At 40.9% G+C, this 20,851-nt stretch overlaps 1 protein-coding gene across 4 annotated transcripts in view; it reads right to left on the bottom strand.

The window, feature by feature from the left end:
* JADE3 (jade family PHD finger 3) overlaps positions 1-20,851 on the bottom strand; it is a 72,444-nt gene that overhangs the window by 41,215 nt on the left and 10,378 nt on the right. Inside the window, exon 1 of one of the 4 annotated variants that reach the window (XM_068141023.1) lies at positions 6,529-6,595. The exons of the other annotated variants lie outside the window; for them this stretch is intronic. The gene's annotated coding sequence lies outside the window, so the exon portion shown is untranslated. Of the gene's footprint in view, positions 1-6,528; positions 6,596-20,851 lie in introns of those variants that run through there. 4 annotated transcript variants of the gene reach the window in all.

Raw genomic sequence — 20,851 nt, 5'->3', positions numbered from 1 at the left:
GGAACTTAACCATCTTCCCTGTGAAGAGAGACTGAAAGACCTGGGGCTGTTTAGTCTTGAGAAGAGAAAACTGAGAGGGAATCTCATCCGTGTCTATGAATACCTGAGGGGTGGGTGTCAAGTGGAGGGCGTCAATCCCTTTTCAGTGGTACAGAGTAATAAGACAAGGAACAATGGATGCAAACTTGACTATAGAAGATTCCACCTCAACATGAGGAGAAAATTCTTTACACGAAGGGTGATGGAGCACTGGAACAGGCTGCCCAGGAAGGTTGTGGAGTCTCTTTCTCTGGAGACTTTCAAATCCCACTTGGACATATTCCTGTATGAACAACCCTAGGAGATCCTCCTTTGGCAGGGGGGTTGAACTCGATCTCTGGAGGTCTCTTCCAACCTCTAACATTCTGTGATTCTGTGAAATAGATGGTACTCCAAAAAAATTATATATATGTATCTATATATAGAAATAAATAAAAAACCCACACGTGAGCTGTCACTAATATTATAAGATCCTGACAGAAATATTGGACAGCAGGCAGCTAATCAGCCTCCTTTCACTTTTGTTATTTTCACCCGAGCATTTTGCAAACGTGCGAGTTGGCCTTGTTGTTTGGATTTTGAGAACTTAATTTCAACGTTTAAACCATCTAGCTGTTCCAACGCACAAGCTAAGAAAAACAAGGCATGCAAAGCAACGTCCTGAAATGTTGTTGCAAAGAGGTAAGTGCCTCCAGCTCTCCAAAAAGCTCCAAGAAAATCCTTATTTCACAGTCACTGACTAATGACTCTCACTACCTTAAAAACTAAGTAGAAGCATGTGAGAGACTAAGTCTTGTCTCTCTTGATGTGACTCAAAGATAAAACCACCTTTGCTGCTTGCCCAGACAATAGCCGATGTGTACTGGGCAGTTGCCGCTGGCTAACGGCTCTCTGGAAGGTGCATAGATAAAGATTGCTTACCAGACTGCAGCTGCCCTGGAAATAATGGGCAGAGGCCACTGCTATCCATACTCTCTGGAATATACATACCTAAAAACTGTATAAAAGATCTCAGCAACTACTGGCACGAGAGAAGGAAAACATGAGAGAAGGAAAAGACCAGGGTAACACTGCTCTGAAGAAAAATGGAGAGAATACCAGGAGAGAAAAAAATGACAGAGGCATCACCATGTAGCCTGGAAGAAGCAGAAGAAGAGGAACCCTCTCTCCATGTCCGAACTTCCACCTGCTACAATTCATGGAGCTGAAGAGACTGCCCCGAGGACAGCACAGCCAATAAGGACAACATCTCCTCCATGCCAAAGTTGCAGTAGCCTTCCAAAGCTGCAGCAGCCTTCCTCCACAGACCCAAACTGTCCTGGGGGGTGAAGGGTGTGGTAATATAATTCCTTTCCTCTTCTCTCTCTCACTCTCTATTCTCTCCCTCTCCCCATCTGATCCATCCACTTTATTCTGTTAATAAATAGCCTCACTGTGGATATTTTGGCCTTGTTTGTGCCTCTAATTTCATAACACAGGAATATTCAAAAGAACTGAGTCTCTTTCCCGCTCTGGACTGAGACAGAGTACTTTGGTGGTGGATTCAAAACGTGATCAAGTCCTGTGGTTGAGCACAGGTTACCCAAAAACGATCATTAAAAATAAGAACTTCTCTTGATATAAAGCTTCAGTTTCCCCCCCCCATTTTTTAAATCCACAGAAGAACTGCTCAATCACCTGCAAGACAACATACATAAAGGCCAAAACCACTCACCTTCATGGATTCTTTTTAATGGAAATTAAAATACAGTGAAGACACTAACAAATCACCATGTTGTAAACAAAAGGATACTCAACTCTCCAGGAAATTACTGCACTAGAACATTTTGTAGTGTAATTTTAAATAACTATTACCAGAGCAGTTCTAAACTTGAATCATATTCCACACCTGTCACATTTCTGACTTGTCAAAACTGTGGCTGCATCCATATCCCTAATTTGCTCACAACAGTTTAAGACAAGACTTTGAACTTAAAAAGAAATCAGTCTCAATCCTTACTGTCACCTCAACAGATCAAAATGCTCTGAACCCTCCAGCTATTCAACCAAAAATAACCCCAGAAAACACACTCTCCTCAGCCATGGGCAGCAATACCACCTTGCCAGAATTCCCCAGGTTTCCTGAAGGCTTCTGCCCATATTGGGAATTTTGCCCTGACAGCAAAACTGGATCCAGTATATCACAGCACTTTCACAGAAAGCCAAGAAACAGCCACCCTGCACTCACCTGGCTGAAGTTAAACAGCACATGCAAGAATAGAACTAAAAGGATATTTCTAAAAATCTGGAGGAGATATTTTGTAACTAATGATTTTTAAATCATGTTTGCTCTTTTTCCCTTATTCACAAATACCTGCACTGATGAACTAAACAAGAAACAGACACTTGCCTCTACCAATAGTCTCTCGCCTCCCCAAGGAGAATCCATGCTGCACTGACTTAAGGCACTACTCATTTCTGCAAAGCCTGTTACCATGCATTACTCAAAAAAAAACCAAACCCAAACCCACAAATCAATCAAACAGCACATGTAAACAGCAGACAGTTCCCAAAATTTGAGCCTCATTCGAAGCAAAAATCCATTTCAAACATGCAGAAGCTAGAGCAACAATCATTTTCCCTTTTCAGTTAGCATCAGAGTAAACAACTACTACATTTACCAAATAAATGGTTAAGTTTATCCTCCTGTTCTGACACATTCCTCAGCGTAGTTCACCAGTAACAGAGTTAGCAGAAAGAAGGATGAGGTGGCTCAGTCTGAATTCACACAGCATATTAGGCAAGACATCAGTGACAGGTATACAGAATGAGTCCTTAAGTCCAGCCAAGATTTCTGAACAAAACAGTATCTCCAGGAAATAGCAGTTCTTCCTTCCTGGCTTCAGCTTATGCAGAGAAAGGTATAAAACATACACTTACATTTTTCAGTACCCGTTAAGGCCTACATAGAAGGAAAAGGCAACCAAGGTATTCAAGGAACTGCAACATACATTTAGACACAATAGACCTGTGAGGCTTTATTTCTTCAGATTTAAAGCAGACTGACAAAAATGCAACTGACCACAGTACCAAGGAAACTTTCAAATAGGAAAAAGGAAAAAACAAAAATCCACTTTCTTGATCTTATAATGATAAACAGCATCTTTGCATGAAAAGCAAATGACAAGATACATGCAAATCTCAGATTAAAATTCTGTACTGATACTTTTACAATATGGCTCATCTACCCAAAAAAAAAAAAAAAAAAAAAAGGCAAGCAGAGGCAGTAGGTAGAACTTTCCAAGGCTTCAAAATGTGGTTTATGTAACTGTTAAATTTAGATTAGGAAGCAAATTATCTTGAAAGGTCTCCAGGAAATGTAGTACAGTAAAACCATTTAAATAGGTCAAATTTCATAGTCAACTGCCAGGGAAATTACAAAATATGAGTGGAGTTAATACAACCTTTCAAATAACTAGAGGAAGACCGATCACTTGTGTTTGGGTTTTTTATTATTATCTTTTAATATCCTACCCAATCTCACAAAAAGGCTATATAAACTGGAAAAAACACCCACTCAGAACTTGGATTAGCAATATTTGCTTCACTGAAAAGGTTTGAAAGGTTAAACAATTCACAGAAAAGGAAGTTCAGCAAAAAGAGTAACATGGCTTCTTTATTTCACTCTAACGAGAAAATTCTTTAAAATAGCAATATACCTCTGCTTTACTTAAGAACCCCATCACAGGGTGACCACATCTATCCTATCCTTACTTTCATACTTCCCCCCCAAACATAATCTTGAGTTATTCTCTGAAGATTGTGCTGGACTTACCACAAAATAAAACTTCTTGCTGCTGTTTCATATTAAGTCATGGTTGTCATAATTATCTCTAATTAGAATAGAATAGACCAGACGAGACCAGGTTGGAAAAGACCTTTGAGGTCATCGAGTCCAACCTATCACCCAATACCATCTAATCAACTAAACCATGGCACCAAGCACCCCATCCCATCTCTTCCTAAACACCTCCAGTGATGGTGACTCCACCACCTCCCTGGGCAGCCCATTCCAATAGCAAATCACTCTGCCTATGAAGAACTACTTTCTAACAACCAACCTAAATCTCCCCTGGTGCAGCTTGAGACTGTGTCCTCTTGTTCTGGTGCTGGCCACCCAAAAGAAGAGACCAACCCCCACCTGCTGCAACCTTCCTTCAGGTAGTTGTAGACAGCAATAAGGCCTCCTCTGAGCCTCCTGTTCTCCAGGCTAAGCAGCCCCAGCTCCCCCAGCCTCTCCTCATAGGGCTTGTCCTCCAAAACCCTCAACAGCTTTGTTGCCCTTCTCTGGAGATGTTCCAGCAACTCAACATCTTTCCTGAACTGAGGGGGAAACTCAACACAGGAAGAAGGAAACGTGCCAGTTTTTAGAAGCAGTGCTATCAATGACAGCTGATTCCTTTGTCATTAGGTAATTAAATGATTTTAGCAGAAAAATAACTGCATGTTAAGAAATCTGGAATTCTGTATGAAATGCACAGAGTGTCAAACTGTGTTCTCCATATAAGTTATCTTTTTATATAAGGCAATTTGTCAGCTGCCACGAAGGTATCAAGGGTTTAGAAATGAGGAGAAAATAAAAAGTACAAAATATCCTCCTCCTGAAATAATTAAATTCTGAACTAAAGTAATCTGATAGATCATAAAACTAGGATGAAGAAAGTCCAAATATAATCCCCCCCACATTCATTTGTGGATTATGGGCCAAAAGGGAACCCTGATATAATTTCACACACCCTTCTATGATGATGATTAATCATTCGGTCTAGTGCAAAGCACTTAATGCCCATCATTTTGCTTTATGAGTATTAAAAAGAGGGTAAGTGATGCTACTTCACATTTATAACATGCTCTGACAACACAATAAAATATACCACACCTCAAATAACTGCCTTCCCTACCTTGAAAACAGAAGTGCAGCTTTTGATTGCCGATGTCACACGTGTGCGTCGACTCACTGTGACAGCAGGGTGGACAGATTTCCACCAGAGGCCTTCAGCTAAATTGCCTCAGGCCAAGAAGCTTGTTAAAAATCAGAAATCTTTCTTAGAAGAGCAACATGCAGCACCATCATTACCTCAAAAGAAACCCTCCAAGAAGCTAGAAAGAAACTAAACCACAGTCTCATCCCTGTGCTTCCTCAACAACTAGCACTGACCAAGCAGCCCTGTTTTCCAAGCAAGCTGCCCATGTTGGCCTGCACAAGGAGCAGTCAGGTGGGCCAGGATGACACAGAAATATTTTTACCCATTAAACACTAGCTTTAGCATTAGCATCTTGGAGACAATACTGATCTGGGCAGAATCAGTTGAAAAAATTAAAACAAGATCAGACAGTCATTAATTCAAGCAAATACACCAATGCATACATGGTTCTGCTCTTCTCTCTGTTTCAGTCCTCATAATTACTTTCCACCCCTCAATACAACACTGTTTTCACACGAATTGTTCAGTAACACAACTATCATTTTCCTAAAAACAACAGTAGAGATTTGGACAAGCAAATAAATAAATATTTTCTTCAAAAGACCATATTGCATTTTAGTGAAAGTCTGCTTTTAAAGCAAAGTAAAAATGAAGAAGAAAATAAAAGGCACTTCCTCCCCTGAAACTACAACCAGCCTGGTGCTGCCTGGCATTGCCATGCTCGCATGCCTGAGGCATGTCTTGTCTAGCTGCAGCCCACGAATGTTCTTCACCCATCTACCAGTTCCTAGTTCACCTTGTGACATTGCTCCCAGTCAGGGGAAACACTAAAATGAGGGCACAGCCCTCGGCAGAGGGTAAGACTGCCTGCAGCAGTGGGTGGTGGGACACCCTACCAGTGCTCCCTTTCTACATACCCATTTGGCCTTGCCCTCCCTGTTGGTTGCAACAAAGTCCCTGGTGCAATGAAACAAGAAACAAGATGCCAGCAGGAAAGTCAAGGGCTTTAAGAACAGGCAGCCTGTGTAACGTCACCACCTCGGCTGCCACACAACCTGTCAATGCAGGAGGCTGAGGTGGCCAACAGTGCAGGCAGGTCCACTGGGCAGGGAGGAGCACCATATTGCCAGAGGGAAGCCATGACGGCTCTAACTTCCTCAGGCCAGCATCACGCAAACAAACTGCCTCTTGTCAGACTGCTGGAAACTCCACAGCACCTAATTAATCCCTGAAGGCTACCTCCAGGAGACAGGAGCTAGCTTGCACGTGGCACTCTACATGCATGCACTGCGCGTTGTAGAAAAACACCAAGCGCTGTTGAAAAAAACCCCTACCCCAGCTACACATGCTCAGGGAGTATGTCCACTCCAAAGAGCCCTCAGCAGGAAGATGCAATTACAGATTGTATGTTATTAGTTTTATAGGCCTCTCAGAAAAAAATTCATACCTCACATAAACACCGAGGCATCTAACAATCGAGGGGCAAAAGAAAAAAGAAAACCCCCACAAGCCAACGTGTACTTACTCAACAAAGACGAAGCTAAGGACAATGTCCGCTTTGATGAAAGAATGATGTGAATGTACTGCTACTAAAAATGGACCAAGTCATCCCATCCGGTGCTAAGCTGGTAAACAAGGTGCTGGCTGCCCAGGAGCTCCCTCAGGGGGTCTGACACTCGAAGATGGCCATGTGCACTGTATCTGCAAGGAGACTGCAGTCACAGGCGCGCCAAGTGCCGGCAAGAAACAGGAGCAGCCTGCACATATTTCATCGATATGACTGAGCAGAAAAACCTCAGAGAGCGTTTAGCTGGGCTTTCTATTTTAAGCACTGGTATGATTCACGTTACCTTGGCTCTAAGTGTTTTGCAGTCTTTACTGTATCTACCCTCGCGATAAGCTCATGTTAAGCAAGCACTGAAAGCCCTGACATTTCAGAGCTGCAGCGCAGAGCAGCCATACATCACGTGGGGAGCCTCCGGCAAAGCAGGCAGCTGCATCCAAGTCTCCCAAGCGCATCCCTCGACCTTGCCACTCGCTGCCCTTCCTGCTGATGTACAAGTGGACTTCAACAGAAGAAAAATGCCTGTGATGCACAAAGTCACTAAGTATTGTCCTGCTGTTGTACAGTTATGAAACTGCACTGCAGCAGGAGGTAGGGTGGAGGTAAAAATACCAAACACAGAAGTGTCACTACTTAATTGAAAATTAGGCAATAATTAGTACTGCACTAGCTCGAGTGAAGCTGTCACTGTCCTGTCTACCAGCAGTTGCCCACTTGTGTCTGCTTCTCTGATCTCCAGGTACACTCACGCTTGCCTTTATGAAAAAACACAGGTAAGGAACTAGTATCACAGCTAGTCTTCTATTGATAGCACAGGTGAAAGTTCTCGTATTCTGCAAGATACTTGCTTAAAATACTCAGTCAATATTTTGATACTTGCTAATAAAGTGGGTTTCACTGTACTTGTTTTTCTACATCTCAAATAGTAACAAAATCAACAGTGGCAGCAGTCTGTGTTAAATATTTTACCTGTTTTGACTCATTTATTTCTTCCAGATAATGCTTTGAAGAGGTTAACCGTTCTGCTGCAAAGTTTTGCATCACTAATGAAACCTGAAGGACTGCAAAAGGCAGAAAACATCAAGTTGTATCTTTTTATTCTACTCAAAGGATAAGAGAAAACAAGAACAGAAATATTTTCCTATAGGAAACATTGATTATTTTTTTCCTCAGTTGAGAAGACGTGGTTTTCATTTACAAGTTGAAAATAATGTGGATGCTGAAGAAAGGGCATCAAGGGGATCATTGGATCAGAACAATTAAAAGGAAATGTACTGTCACAGTCAGCACTCAGTATTTTGGATATTCCAAATCATTGGCTTAATACTGACATTCTACCAGAGTTTTTATATTTCACACAAGACAAGTGGTTGTACTACTATCCTAATTAACTAGAAGATTTGTTGAAACTTTTTTAGTTTAGTTTAAAAGACTTTCTAAAAGGACAACAAAATTTGCTTTAATAACTAATGAATTTAAATTCATTTTAATGGCCAGTCAACTTAATATTATGCACTACAATCTGTAACCTACAATGCATCAAAGGGATTGAGAAGTTTTTCAGTCAGATTTAAAATACATTTACAAAAACATAAATACTGTGTTAGATTTCTCTATCACCAAATTAAGGTGGGAGAAATAATGAAATAGATACCAATTACGTCTGCCTATTTTTACATACAGAGGCAAACCAAAACACTGCTGGGTTTTTTTTTCCTGTTATAATGCAAGGTGCAGCAATGACAATTTAAATGGCAAACCTGCCCACTGAGACTGATGCTGCCTTGAAAAGGGGAATCAAAGGTTAATTGTAATTGGCTAAGGTTTCTAACATGCCACACCCAGTTTGAGAAATTAAGGAGATACATCCTAAAGACCATACAAGGTTCCCTTTCTCATCAACAAGCAAGCTGAAGCCAAAGTGCTTTTATAATTTTTGAATGAGGTGACACACCGATCAGGACTAACCATTAACAGTCCTCTGAATTCAGCCTTCCTCTTCCTCCCTGTTGATTAAACGAATGAGATTAAAATGAGTAAGACTAGACCACCATTCTTCCCAGTGGAAAGCATGTCCTACTCAAGCTGCACTAAAGCTGAGTAACTGGATGGAAGTAGGTTTTTTGGGCCACAGGAAAAAAGGTGCCAACCTACAGAGTGGATCACAAACAGCACTGGTACTTGAATAGGCATATTCAGAAAGTACAGGAAAATCGTATCCTTTCTATCCTGTGAGGATAAGGAACTATCACAGCTGACCTCCCAAAGCTGCAATAGTGTGAGATAATGAATCTGACTCCAAAGCAGATCACTCCATCCCTCTCCACTCCTGCACTGAACATAAATGCCTAAAAGCCATGGAAGTAGGAAGGCATTTCACCACATCTTTCTTCATAGCTGCTGCAACTGAATCTCATGCTGTCAAGGGCAGTAATAAAATCTCTGCTATGAAACAAGGAGATAAAAGGAGAGTTTACAACTAAAAATGTTGACTGTAAAATTGAACAAAACAAATAAAACCACCTTTATAGCGGAGTCACTCTATTTAAGACTTCACAACGCTATGCAAAATGGGCACAATTGGCATGTTTTATATGTGGAACTCTAGTTGGTTAGTGAGGTTAGCCTCCTTATCTGCAGGCTCTTACCCTGCACAGCTGCTAGGCATGGGGCTGGATGCAGCAATTATCAGGGGCTCCGCGATTGATAGAAAGTACAACTGAACTTGTGCTCAGGCCACAGCAGAATAAAGTCATCTGAGATTCCTCTTCCACCATCCACCTCCTCAGCACCACAACAGTAAAAATGACAAGTTGTTCATGCTGAAGCTGTGACTTGTGAGTAGTTCAGGCATGGTCTGTTTGCTCCCTTGGATATCCCTGCCAGGGAAGCTGAACACTGCTGCCTACCCCAACACCAAATCAGGCTCCCCATTAATACATGCACAGTCATGCCACGCTAATATCCAATTTAAACCTCCTGTGGTAAAACTTGAGGCCATTTCCTCTTCTACTACCACTCCTTACTCGGGAGAACAGACTGATCCTCACCTCACTACTACCTCCTTTCAGGTAGTGATAGAGAAAGGTAAGGTCTCCCCTGAGCCACCTTCTATCCAGGCTAAACTACCCCAGTTCCCTCAGCCACTCTTCGTAAGACTTGTGCTCTAGACCCTTCACCAGCTTCACTGTCCTCTGGACACGCTCCTCAATGTCTGTCTTGTAGTGACAGGCTCCAAAATGAACCGTTACAGAACACACAGCAAAGGAAAGTCACAAGAGAGCAGGGGGGAAAAACATACTTTTTTTTAACAAGATTAGAAAAACTCAATGCTCTGGGGTGTTGCAGGAGTTGGAAAGTAAACAGATTGAACAGAGTTAGGCAAATGGAGAACAAGGGCTATTAAACACAGTATGTCATGTCAATCTGCTGAAAATCCCAACACCAAAATTTTAGACAAAATAAAGCTTATATGAGCTTTATAATCTTTCTTCCCCTAAATGTTCACTATTGACCACTATCAGAGACAATATTTGGCCTAATTCAGTTAAGAGAGCTAACCTGAAATCAGATTCCTAACAATTGACATCTGTGCAATGGATTTTATTTCATTTTTTTTAATCTATCAGTTTGCAATCTGATCTCTGTAGAGAAGAGATCAGGCAGGTGGTGTATAGGATGACAGCAAATACTGAAATGAGTATGTTTGTCAGAGATTATGATGAGCACACCCATCAAAGATTCTGACAGTTGACACACTGTTGCCCAGAAGAGCTTGTTAATCGCTCTTCACTGTACAGAGCTGTATTGGTCAAAAATGATTAAGTAAAAGATTACATCATTCCCACTGTGTTAAGAGTTTTGATTTTTAATAAAAAAAAACTATACCCAGAACATAAACCAAAAACCAACCAACAAACAAAAAAAAGAGAACAAATTAAACAAACATGTTGTGTAAATATAGCCTAGTTGCACCTTAGGGCATAATCCATTCACGATTTTCTTTTGGAGAACCCAAAAGAATGAGAAAAGAAACAGAAAGCATCTTGGAACAACCTGAAATGCGTGAATGCAGAGGCATGTGCAAACACACACATGCACACAAAAACTACTGCTGCACCTCACAAATCTGTGCAAAGGAAAGAGCAGCCTCTTTCTCCCATTACTGCCTCCTAGGCACAGGTATGCCTTCTACGCATTAAGTACTTCAGTCGTAAAATCACCATTAAGCATTGCCAAATTCACTGTGAAGCTTCCTTGAGTTTCATATAGCTATTAAGGAACTGTTTTACAAGAACAATTGCTTTGAAATCTGTCAATGTCTTTTTTTTCTTCTCGTATTTGCTATATGCCACAAAGTAGCAAAGATGCACCTATTTATATTGTATTGGGTTTGGCTGAGTAGGAGTTAATTCTCCTCAAAGCATCTTTTTAATGTTGTGTTTTGCAGTGATAACACAGCAGTGTTTTGGCTACTGCTGAACAAGCATCCAGGCTGTGCTTTTCCAACATTTCCTTGCCCCAAGAGTACACTGAGGGGTGGGCAAGATCTTGGGAGGGGACACAGCTAAGCCAGCTGACCCAAACTGGCCAAAGGGGTATTCCATGCCATATGACATCAGCTCAGATATAAGAACTAAGTGAAAGAAGGAAGTGGGGAGACATTTGTCCATGGCATCTGTCCTCCAGAGAAACCGCTATACATTGAGCCCTGCTTCCCAAGACCAACCACCGTCTGATGATGGGAAGTAGAGAGCAGTATCTCTCTTTGCCTTTGCTTTCCACACACGTCACCTTTGCTTGTGCTTATCATTATTATTAAATTGCTTCTACCTTATTACTGGGGTTTTTAATATTTTCCCCTCTCCCTGTGCACCTAAGAAGGGCAGTGACAGAGCAGCTTCGGTGGGCATTTAGCCCGCAGCCAGGGCCAAACTACCACATGTATCTATGCCCAATTCCTGTAAGTGGTGTCTAAATCTAACATGAATATCTACGACGTATATAGTTGCAAACAAATCCTTTATGCCATTTCCAGGCATTGCAGTCAATCTTGCACAAAGCTAAGGGAATGCTAAAGAGAATGTGCTGCCAGGACTTGAAACTGGCTCCAGCAACTTTAAAGCTAAGGAAATTAATTAAATAACTAGTTTAAAAAAAAAAAAAAAAATAAAGAAAGAAAAGAAACAAACCAGCTGGGAAAATGTCAAGATACCCAAAACTTTACAACAGGCTTGATAGTTAGCACCTCTGCAAAGCAGGAATAACCTGAATTATAGCTTTCCTGAAGCTGAACAGTAAGACATTCTTGTAAGAGACACGTTATTAAGTCAACAGATATTTCATACAGAAAACCACACAGAAGTTTATGCTTATTTAATTATCCATCTACTTTTCCCTCCATGGAGATTCAATCCTGTAATAACTAGACTTTCAATTCCATGTCTAAAGCTTAAGAATCCACTATACTTCCATTTCCTTCCATTTTTCCAAATCTGGATAACTAGGATGGTGTTCTCATACAAATTCTTACAGGTTTATTATCCCAAACCTTTCCAAGAGAAACATCTGAAGTTATTCTGTCTCACTCCCCCCTCACAGGGAAGTAACCCAAAACCTGCAGCCAGCATCGCGTTGCCGCATTCTTGGATTCTGGACACTAAACTCTTAACAACCTAATTAAACTACTTAAGAAGCAGTAAATATGGTTAAACTTTTGCCTGTAAAGCCGAAACTTCATAGTGATGTACCCCATCTGAGGCATTCATTTTAGTAGTCAAATCTGTCCAAAGTCACGTTTTTCAATGGCAAAACATGCACTACAGCCCTGCCAACAGTACAGAATCAGGTGGGAGGAGAGACTCATGCTGGTTTTGTCTAGAAGAATTGTTAAGCCCTGACCCCTCAAAGACAAAGCGATGGTGCAAGAGTGGTCAAGGCCAAAGCTCTCTTTGCAGAAAATCAGTGGGTTATACACAATAGCAACTGCACTCAGATGTTCAGAGCTCTGCTGGAGTCTGTAAATCTGGTCTCTAAATTCAGAGTATCTTGACAATGAAAAATAGAAAAAACACTTTCCTTTGTTAAAATGTAAAAATAAAAAAAAAAATTAAAAAAAGTCAAAGGAATAGCAAGCTTTGAACCAGAAATCCTGAAATCAAGGTGACTGCATCCCTTTTTTGCTGCTTCTTATGATCTTTGGTAGCCAACCAAATGGCTCAGCTTAGCTTCACTTTCCACATCAGTCCAAAAGTTGAATAATTTGTAAGAGCTGCATCAGGAGAGGGCTTCATGGTCATATTACAGACATGCAAGAGAGACCAGGTACTGTGGTTCACTGGATAGCTTGAAAAAGGCTTCCTAATGAAGTACAGGTGTTGGCACTAATTAGGAATACCCAGAGCTCACAGTTGACATCATCCCCTCAAAGCAGTAACTACGTTTTAATCCTTTAAGCCACATAAAAGAAAGGCAATGAGCAGGAGGACAAAAAAAAACAAATAAAAAAAAACTCTGAAAATGCCTCTGCAGAGGATTGAAATATTTTTGCTTACTTAAGGGAAAAAACCAGAAGTGTCACAAAGCTGCAGTACGTAAAATACTCTGAAAACTTGGTGCACAGAGTTTTTAATTTTAGGAAGGGTATCAGCATGTACAGTATGCATTCATCATGACTACTGAAATTTGTACCCAGAAAAGAAGCACAGGATAAAAAGGAGTAGAAGGAACACATGTAAATATTGTGGCACAATGAAATTGTTTCATGGATGCCTACCAGTCTTCCAAGCATTATAGGATAAATCAAGATGGATTTTAAGTGAAATTATTACAGGGAGTTCTGCAGGCTGAAACCCCACTGTTAACAGCTTCTTTTTTGACTTCCTCTTCTTTAAAAGATTTTATATTCCTTTAAAATCCAGAAAGCTTTCATTTAAAAGGTGGTATCTGAATGTTGAAAATATATAGATTCAAATTTGCACATTATAAACACCAACACACTTACTTTGTTTCCCCCCACCCGTTAAATATCAGTTCCTCCTTCACTTACATGCTAGGCCATGAGGCAGATGTTTTCGCTTCAGCTGATGACATCACAAGATAAAAAAAAAAGAAAGGAGTGCTATTTAGGTGGTAAGAGTGACATCAGGCATTTCTTGGTCAAACTGCAATTTAAATTTTGGGAAGTAAGTGAAGGGTATGTCGTAATTTTATTGCAATAATTTCCCCAAGCACATGACACATTCATAAAGCCTTAAATTCCCTTATTCTCATTTAATATGTAGAAAATAAAAACACATGGACTCTATGCACACACAGTATTATATATCTACAGTGTAATACAATTAAAAGTAGACTTGTAAAAATAATCTCAATTTTCTGATTCTCTTAATACAAATGGGAACCAACTTTACCAACAAAACAAAATTTTAATTAGTATTTTCTCTATCCTGTTTTGGGAATACAAAAATTGGTTCAGGAAGTTGCACACAATCAGCTGGCTTATAGGGCTCATTTCTCCAAATCACTGATGCTTTCTGCCCTTCTTTGGTCTTCTATGAACAAAGCTATCTTATAAATTCACAGGAGGGTAAATTATAAATTAGTATAGAGGGAACGTTCTGTGCAGCTTCTGCATTAATTCCTCAAGACATTCCTTCAGACCTTTCCTGGACAATCCTGGATAGTTCAGCTTCCACGGTAGGGATTCTCTTTACTCACCCTTTGTAATCTAGTCCTGAGCCTTGAGTAATATTAAATATGAGAACAGAAGGAATTTTTCCCTCAACCAACTGTTTGCACCCCCCCCCTCCTGCAGGATCATGCACACGTATGTTTTGCATCCTGTTATAATGGGCATGGCAAAAGCAGTAGAGTCACTACACCCAACAAATTAGTTGCAGCACTCCTCGGAGATGTCAGTAGTCAGACCAAGATCTGTGCTTTCTAAATGAAATAAGGCAGTTTCTGGCCCAAATGTCAGCACCATGCTGTAACATTTTGCTTCCCCACCCATCTGCAGTACAAGAAAAGGATACCACCACCCATACACTGAGGAGTGGCATAGATCCTATTACTTAAGAACTATTGTTGCTCAACTTGGGCTGTGGCATCCAAGTAAAATGCTCCCTTACAATGGGAGGGGTGGGGAAGGGTAACACACAATGTACTGTTGCTCCTGTATGTTGGTCTTGCCAAGTATCAGAGCTTTGGCTATCTGAATTTTCTTTAAGGTTTTGGTTTTTGGAATTTTTGTATGTATTTTGGGGGGTTTTGTTTGTTGTTTTTTTTTTAAATCATCCCAGGTCCCTGTTCCTATCTCCTTGATAGTCTCTCACTATACCCTACATTATGCAATCCATTTTGAGCAAGGAGAGGTCTGTGGATCAAAGCAGAGCAGAGCCAAGGTTGCCAAAACATGAATCTCAATACGTGGGTTGAGTTTTTCACTTGAGATAGGCAGATACACACCACCACTGCCACCACACACATGGCCTGAGGTGATCCACATGGCCCGTGAGCAGGAGATGAAGTACATTTGGTAGGAGCATTAATGGCAGCCTCCAATCTCCACCCAGAGGGATGCAGCACATGTGCAGCAGAAACAGTGTGCTCAGCTGAGACACACCAAGTAGGGGTGACCAGAGGGACTTTCTTTAAAAGCCTACTGCTGCTCTGCCACAAAACCTAATAGTAATGCTGCCTCCACCTTCCAGATAAGAAATGCTAAGAGCCTCACCCACCAAATGCACTGGATGAGAGAAGGCAAGAGAAGAGACAAAGCAAAAAAATGAATAAACACCTGGATCAATTTTTTTGAACATGACTTTAAAGAAATTTTTCTTAGGAGATATTTCATTATGGGATAATTATTTAGTACCCTGACTGAATCCCTTTAATACAAGTTTTCCATAGAAACACAACCAAAGCCCTGGTTGTGGCAGCTCAAATGGCATCATTAAAATGCAACACAGTCTACAATTTTTAAGTGTGAACAAAACCACAGGTTTTGCCTCACAGTTGAACCACAAAACTAATATATTTTGAACTCTTCATTAAAAACACATGCTTGCTCAGTCAAATGCCAAGATTAATTCTGAAATACCAAAAGGTTCAACTATGAATTCTTTTCTTTCTCTAACCCTTACACTACACAGTCATAATCTTCAGTCCTAGCTTTATTTGGTTTGCAACCATGTACAAATACACAAAAAAGACAGAGCTGACCTCGCAAGATACCACTCCCCTTGTCACTCAGCATGAATTTGAGGTGAATTAGTTTAATGTTTCTAAATCAATGAGCAAGAGGTGCTTCACTAACAGGTAAAAACCAAGAGTGCTCCCCAGCTCAGAAGGGTGCCAACCCCTCGACCTCCCCATCAGCAACTAGTTCAAGGGTGGGGTAACAGACATACAGGAGACACTCACCCTCCCGTCTGCACACACTGGTGCTATTGGACTTCACGGTTCTACTCCCTGGGTGCATTTGAAAAAGCAGTGAGGCAGCAACAGAAATTGTGGCACGAGAAACAGAAGAGGGAAAAAAATGAAACAAAACATCTAAAGGAAAACTTAGATACAAAATCCCAAACTCAGAAATACATAGTAGCTTTTCATAAATACTGCCTGGAAACTAAGCATCACCAAGGGAAAAAGGATCAGGAAGATTTATTACTTAAAATACAACTTTTAACAACAGAAAGCCATTTGGAAGAAAGACCTATTTTTGCAGCTATCACTACTGTTGTACTATCATTGTCTCTGTAAATTACCGTAGTTCATAACAACAGCCAAACCTCCAAAACAAGAACTGCACTGGTTGAAAATGGTGCTTCTTGCTTCTCTCCTTAACCATCCCACACACTGCACTGCCATTTTCAAAACCAGAGAGGGCTGTAGGAAAAAAGATCTGCTGTGGTCCTGGAAAAGAGCACTGATAGGACCAAGAGCTCAAACTGTGCACAACAAAGGCTCTGTAGTCTTTCCAAGCGAGCCCTTTGTGCTCTGAATGACCCTTAGGTTTGGAAAGCTTGTCCCAGCACTTAAAGCACACATCTCCCTTGACTCAGCTCAAGCCCTTTAACCAGGATTCTTTCTGCACTGGACCCTGAAGAGATCATCCCTTTCTCCTTCACACAGTTAGCTGCATGTTTGAACATGACACTTAGCTCTGTCCAGACTAAATAAAACACAGTTCTTTCATCCTTTGCTCACAGGTTGCTTATTCAACATTTCTGATCCCTCTAGCTGCTGCTCTTCACCACCTTTTCCAGGGCTGGCACATGAAAACACTGTGAGGTTGTTATGTCCAAATATGGACAAGTCTTCTAACTGAACTCTTCCCTACAAAGAAAATATTCTTTTCTTGTTACAGGAAAACATCCTTTACTGTTGTGACAGTCATAGATCTATGTAAAAACTCTAAGTGCAATGGCACAACTCTTACCTCATGACATGGCCATAAGCTGTTATTGCTGCTGGGCCCATTGCTCCCAACATGCAGGTGTGCAGCCAAGCCCTCCCACCATAGAGCTGACCCTCAGCCCCATCTAGGCTCAAATCTGATCAAAATCACTAAAAAATATAAAGTATATTCCCAAACAGATAAGCAGCTCCACTCAGTGTAATCCAGATACTTAATGAGTCCTCATTCCATTACCCATATAATTAATAGAAAGTTTTAATTAATATTGGACCTAGGAGAGACCACTTAAATCTCAAATTCACCTTATTTGAAACTGATTAGTAACTATCCTCTCGGTTTTCTAAACAGCTGCAAGCATTCCTGTGAGCACTTTACCTAATCCACATTTCCTTAGCTTGCTTTCAATAATGTGTTGTCTTGCATCATCTGCTATGCAATTCCCACCTCACAAATTACTTTCAACACTGAATTAGAAAGCCGGTTTTAGGACACTTCATGTCTCCTTCACAATAAATAATCCCATGGATGTAACAACTGCTTACACAAGAAAGGTATTAGAAAGTAATTTAATTATTTCCTAGTTTTACAGACTGCCTCGGATATCTAAGGCACGCAGTCAGCTCCCTGTGGACCACCAGCAACATTACCTCTTACAAAAGGCAGATCAAGATTTTACCACTATGAAGACAACATAGGAAATAAAACCTGTAGATTTTTAGATTATAAATTACAGTGTGAAGCAGGAAGGTAACAGTACTCTACCCCTTACAGTTCCAGAGAAATCCTAATAGGAACAGGTAATACTTCCAGGTAATACTTATCCTACAGGCACCTTAAATAGAAAATAAAGTCACTAAGATTTAAGTCTTCTAAAATCCTTGCTATATATTCATGACAACAGGGTTGGAGGTTTTGCTTGTAGTAAATGGTGATCTGATGCTGGTGCTTCACAAGCTTCTAACAGTGCTAACTACAGTGAGTATTCAGCAGCTTCTCTATTTTTACTTCTCTTCGACATTGACTTAGCCAAGAAAGTAATTCAGTATAAATTCACAATCTCATTGTAAAAATCTGGATAGCCCATCTCATCTTAAGATAGGTCAGAGACACAAAAAGCATCTATCAAAGCCTACCACTCCGTAACACCTTCACTTCTACCCTCACAAAAATATTTCATTATGCCTTTATGCAGCAACGAGCCTATTCTTAATAATAGAGTGACTTAGCAATTCCCAGCAACCAATTAAAATTTGCTGGGAAAACAATTTCCCACAGCGGATTACCCCCTTTTCAGCCAAACAATGCCGCAGGATGTCTAGAAGGTTAGGTTTCATAAGGCAACTAACAAGTAATGTCAAGCCATTTTATGAAACGCTCTGAAGTCCTGGGCCCCTGGGCACTCAGATGGTGACCCAGCACAGCAGCTGGCTAATCTGCAGTGCTAGCCATTCTGCAAAATACTCAAAACTACTACTTTTTTGCTTGAAATTACTTGTTACACAATATAGTTAACATATATGTGTGAAAAAAAAAAACGTGAATCAGGAGCTGAAACTGCTGTTCCTACAGGGAAAGGCTACCACAACCAACACACATGCAGGATTTAGCTTAAGACTTAACCTAAGGTGCTCATAAATCTGTTTATATTCTTCAGAAACCAGTAGGATACTAACATTAGTGAAACAAAGCATGAGTCCATAAGAGATCAGAAGTGATAAATCTAAGGGAAAAAAAAAGTGTATAGGTTTAACATTAAGGAAATGTCCTGACAGTAAGAACTGCTGGTCCATGTACCCAGGGGAAGTATTCGAGGCCGCAGCTCTTGACGCTTAAACAAAGACTGGACAAGAGTCCTGGTAGCTGTGCTGCCAAGACAACATGCTTCAACTAAGCCTTTCTCAAACTGGCCCAAGGGCAAGGCAGTAACAAATGGGACACAAGTATAAAAAGGAGGACTGCACAAAGCAGTTTGTTCAGCCTGTCTGCACTGAGGATTGCACCTAGTCACATAAGCATGTGGCTGTGGAGGAGCAACAAGTACTGTGTGTTAGCTATTCCACAGCACACGTGCCTATTGCTGACTGTTGGCGAAAGTAAAGCAAGTCCAAGTAGCGATTCCACTCTTACTGTATCTCCTCACATCAGAGGCTGAAGGAGATGTATGCACACCGAGGGACGCTACAGTGCACAGCTGCACACAAGGACAGGGACTGCACACCAGTTCAGGTACGTGCTCCTCTTTTTCCAGATGAAAACGAGATGCATTACTTCATCCTGGGGCATGATGCATCTGTCTCCAAAGAGTGAATACTCCCTGTGGCAAGTCACATTGCAATACAGAGTAGCATAGCAGAGAGAGATCACAAAGGCACATGGCAGAAGCCTACAGCAGAAGAACTAAATGTGGAAAAAAGTATCAAAAACTACCAGGATGCTTCCTGAACCCACAAAACCTGAAAAGGAGTAAAAGTAGAAGTAACAAATGTGTTTTGATGCTGGAGCCATTAGCCACAGGCACATGTTGGCCAGTCAGACTTTAGTTGTGAACTCACCTTGTCTAACTTGTATATACTGTTTCTGAATGATGGCAGTGCTACTTCATGCTAAGTTCTGAAGGGAGGTTCAAGGGAATATTTTAGAGGCAATAACCTATGTGACTTACAAGCTAATTTCCATTATTTAATGCAACTATATTTGTGCACAGCTATGCTTAAAATAAATAAAAAAAATATATTCACCAGCTGTGTGAACTTCTAAACAGATAACAGATGTTAAGTTTCTGATGGCACAGCCAGGCCATTCTAATACACTGTGCAGTAAGTCCCATGACCCCATCACACACACGAGAGTTACAGACACTAAAAGCATCACTGTTTCTTACTGTATCCTCCACATGTTGACAATATAAAAGACAAAGGGCCAGATTTAGACTTTGGACTGAAATAATACCAAACTGTGCAGTTCAATGCCTGAAAGTTAGATCCCTCGCCCTGGAACAACAATAAATAAACCACACAAGGCTTCAACTCCTCATGCAGCAAATAAAGTCTTCACAGTAGGACTCAAAGTGCCAGGTATGTTCAGGACACCCAGGTCACACACCAAAGAGGGAATGATGTTGATTTGCAGCCCTGTAAATGGATACCTTTGGGAATCAGACACACACTTGGACCCATCTTCCTCCTCTCTTCACCTCACTGAAAATTTTCAGGCATACAATTCAGCATCAAGTGAGGCCTCAGTTACTGCTGCACCTGCAAAGGCTGTCCCTCATTCTGCACCTCACTTTCCCAGCCCTTCTTTCCATCCATCAAGATTTAGCCTCAACACAGCCTGCCTCCCTCCCAGCCCCTCTCCCTTGCAGGACTCAACTGCTGCCTACCTGGAGCACACAAGCACCCATGGGTCAGCCTCACCGCTCCACTGGAAGACTAATCTGTGGAGGCTTTTCCTATCTACGATGTGCCATTTAATTTCAATTACTTGCTCACAGCATGGGCACGAATTGCTGGGCAGTGTCAGAAGGAGCTCGTGCTTCAAAACACTGCTGAATTTTACAAAATAAGTAAGCCTGCTGTGCCTTTGTTCCTATTGTGGTCAATGCAAGTAGGAAAAAACCCCACCAAAAGTAACAACACACACACACCCTCAAACACCAAAAACACCACCAAAAACCCAAACAAAAGCAAAACAGAAACAACAATAAAAACATAACATCTACAACTGATTGGCATCAATTAAAGAGAATATTAAGAACAATTTATATCCAGAATACAGGAAGAAAACTCATAGCTGGACAACAGTAGTCAGGAAAAGACCTTGACTCCTTTTCTGGTGCATTAAGTTTTAATGCTTACCAGT

The sequence above is a fragment of the Melanerpes formicivorus genome, unplaced genomic scaffold (genome assembly GCF_026170545.1).
Source record: "Melanerpes formicivorus ecotype bairdi unplaced genomic scaffold, bMelFor1.0.p_v2 SCAF_1, whole genome shotgun sequence".
Classification (NCBI taxonomy): Eukaryota; Metazoa; Chordata; class Aves; order Piciformes; family Picidae; genus Melanerpes; species Melanerpes formicivorus.
Note: the sequence above shows the minus strand (reverse complement) of the source record. Positions and strands in the feature narration are given on the sequence as shown.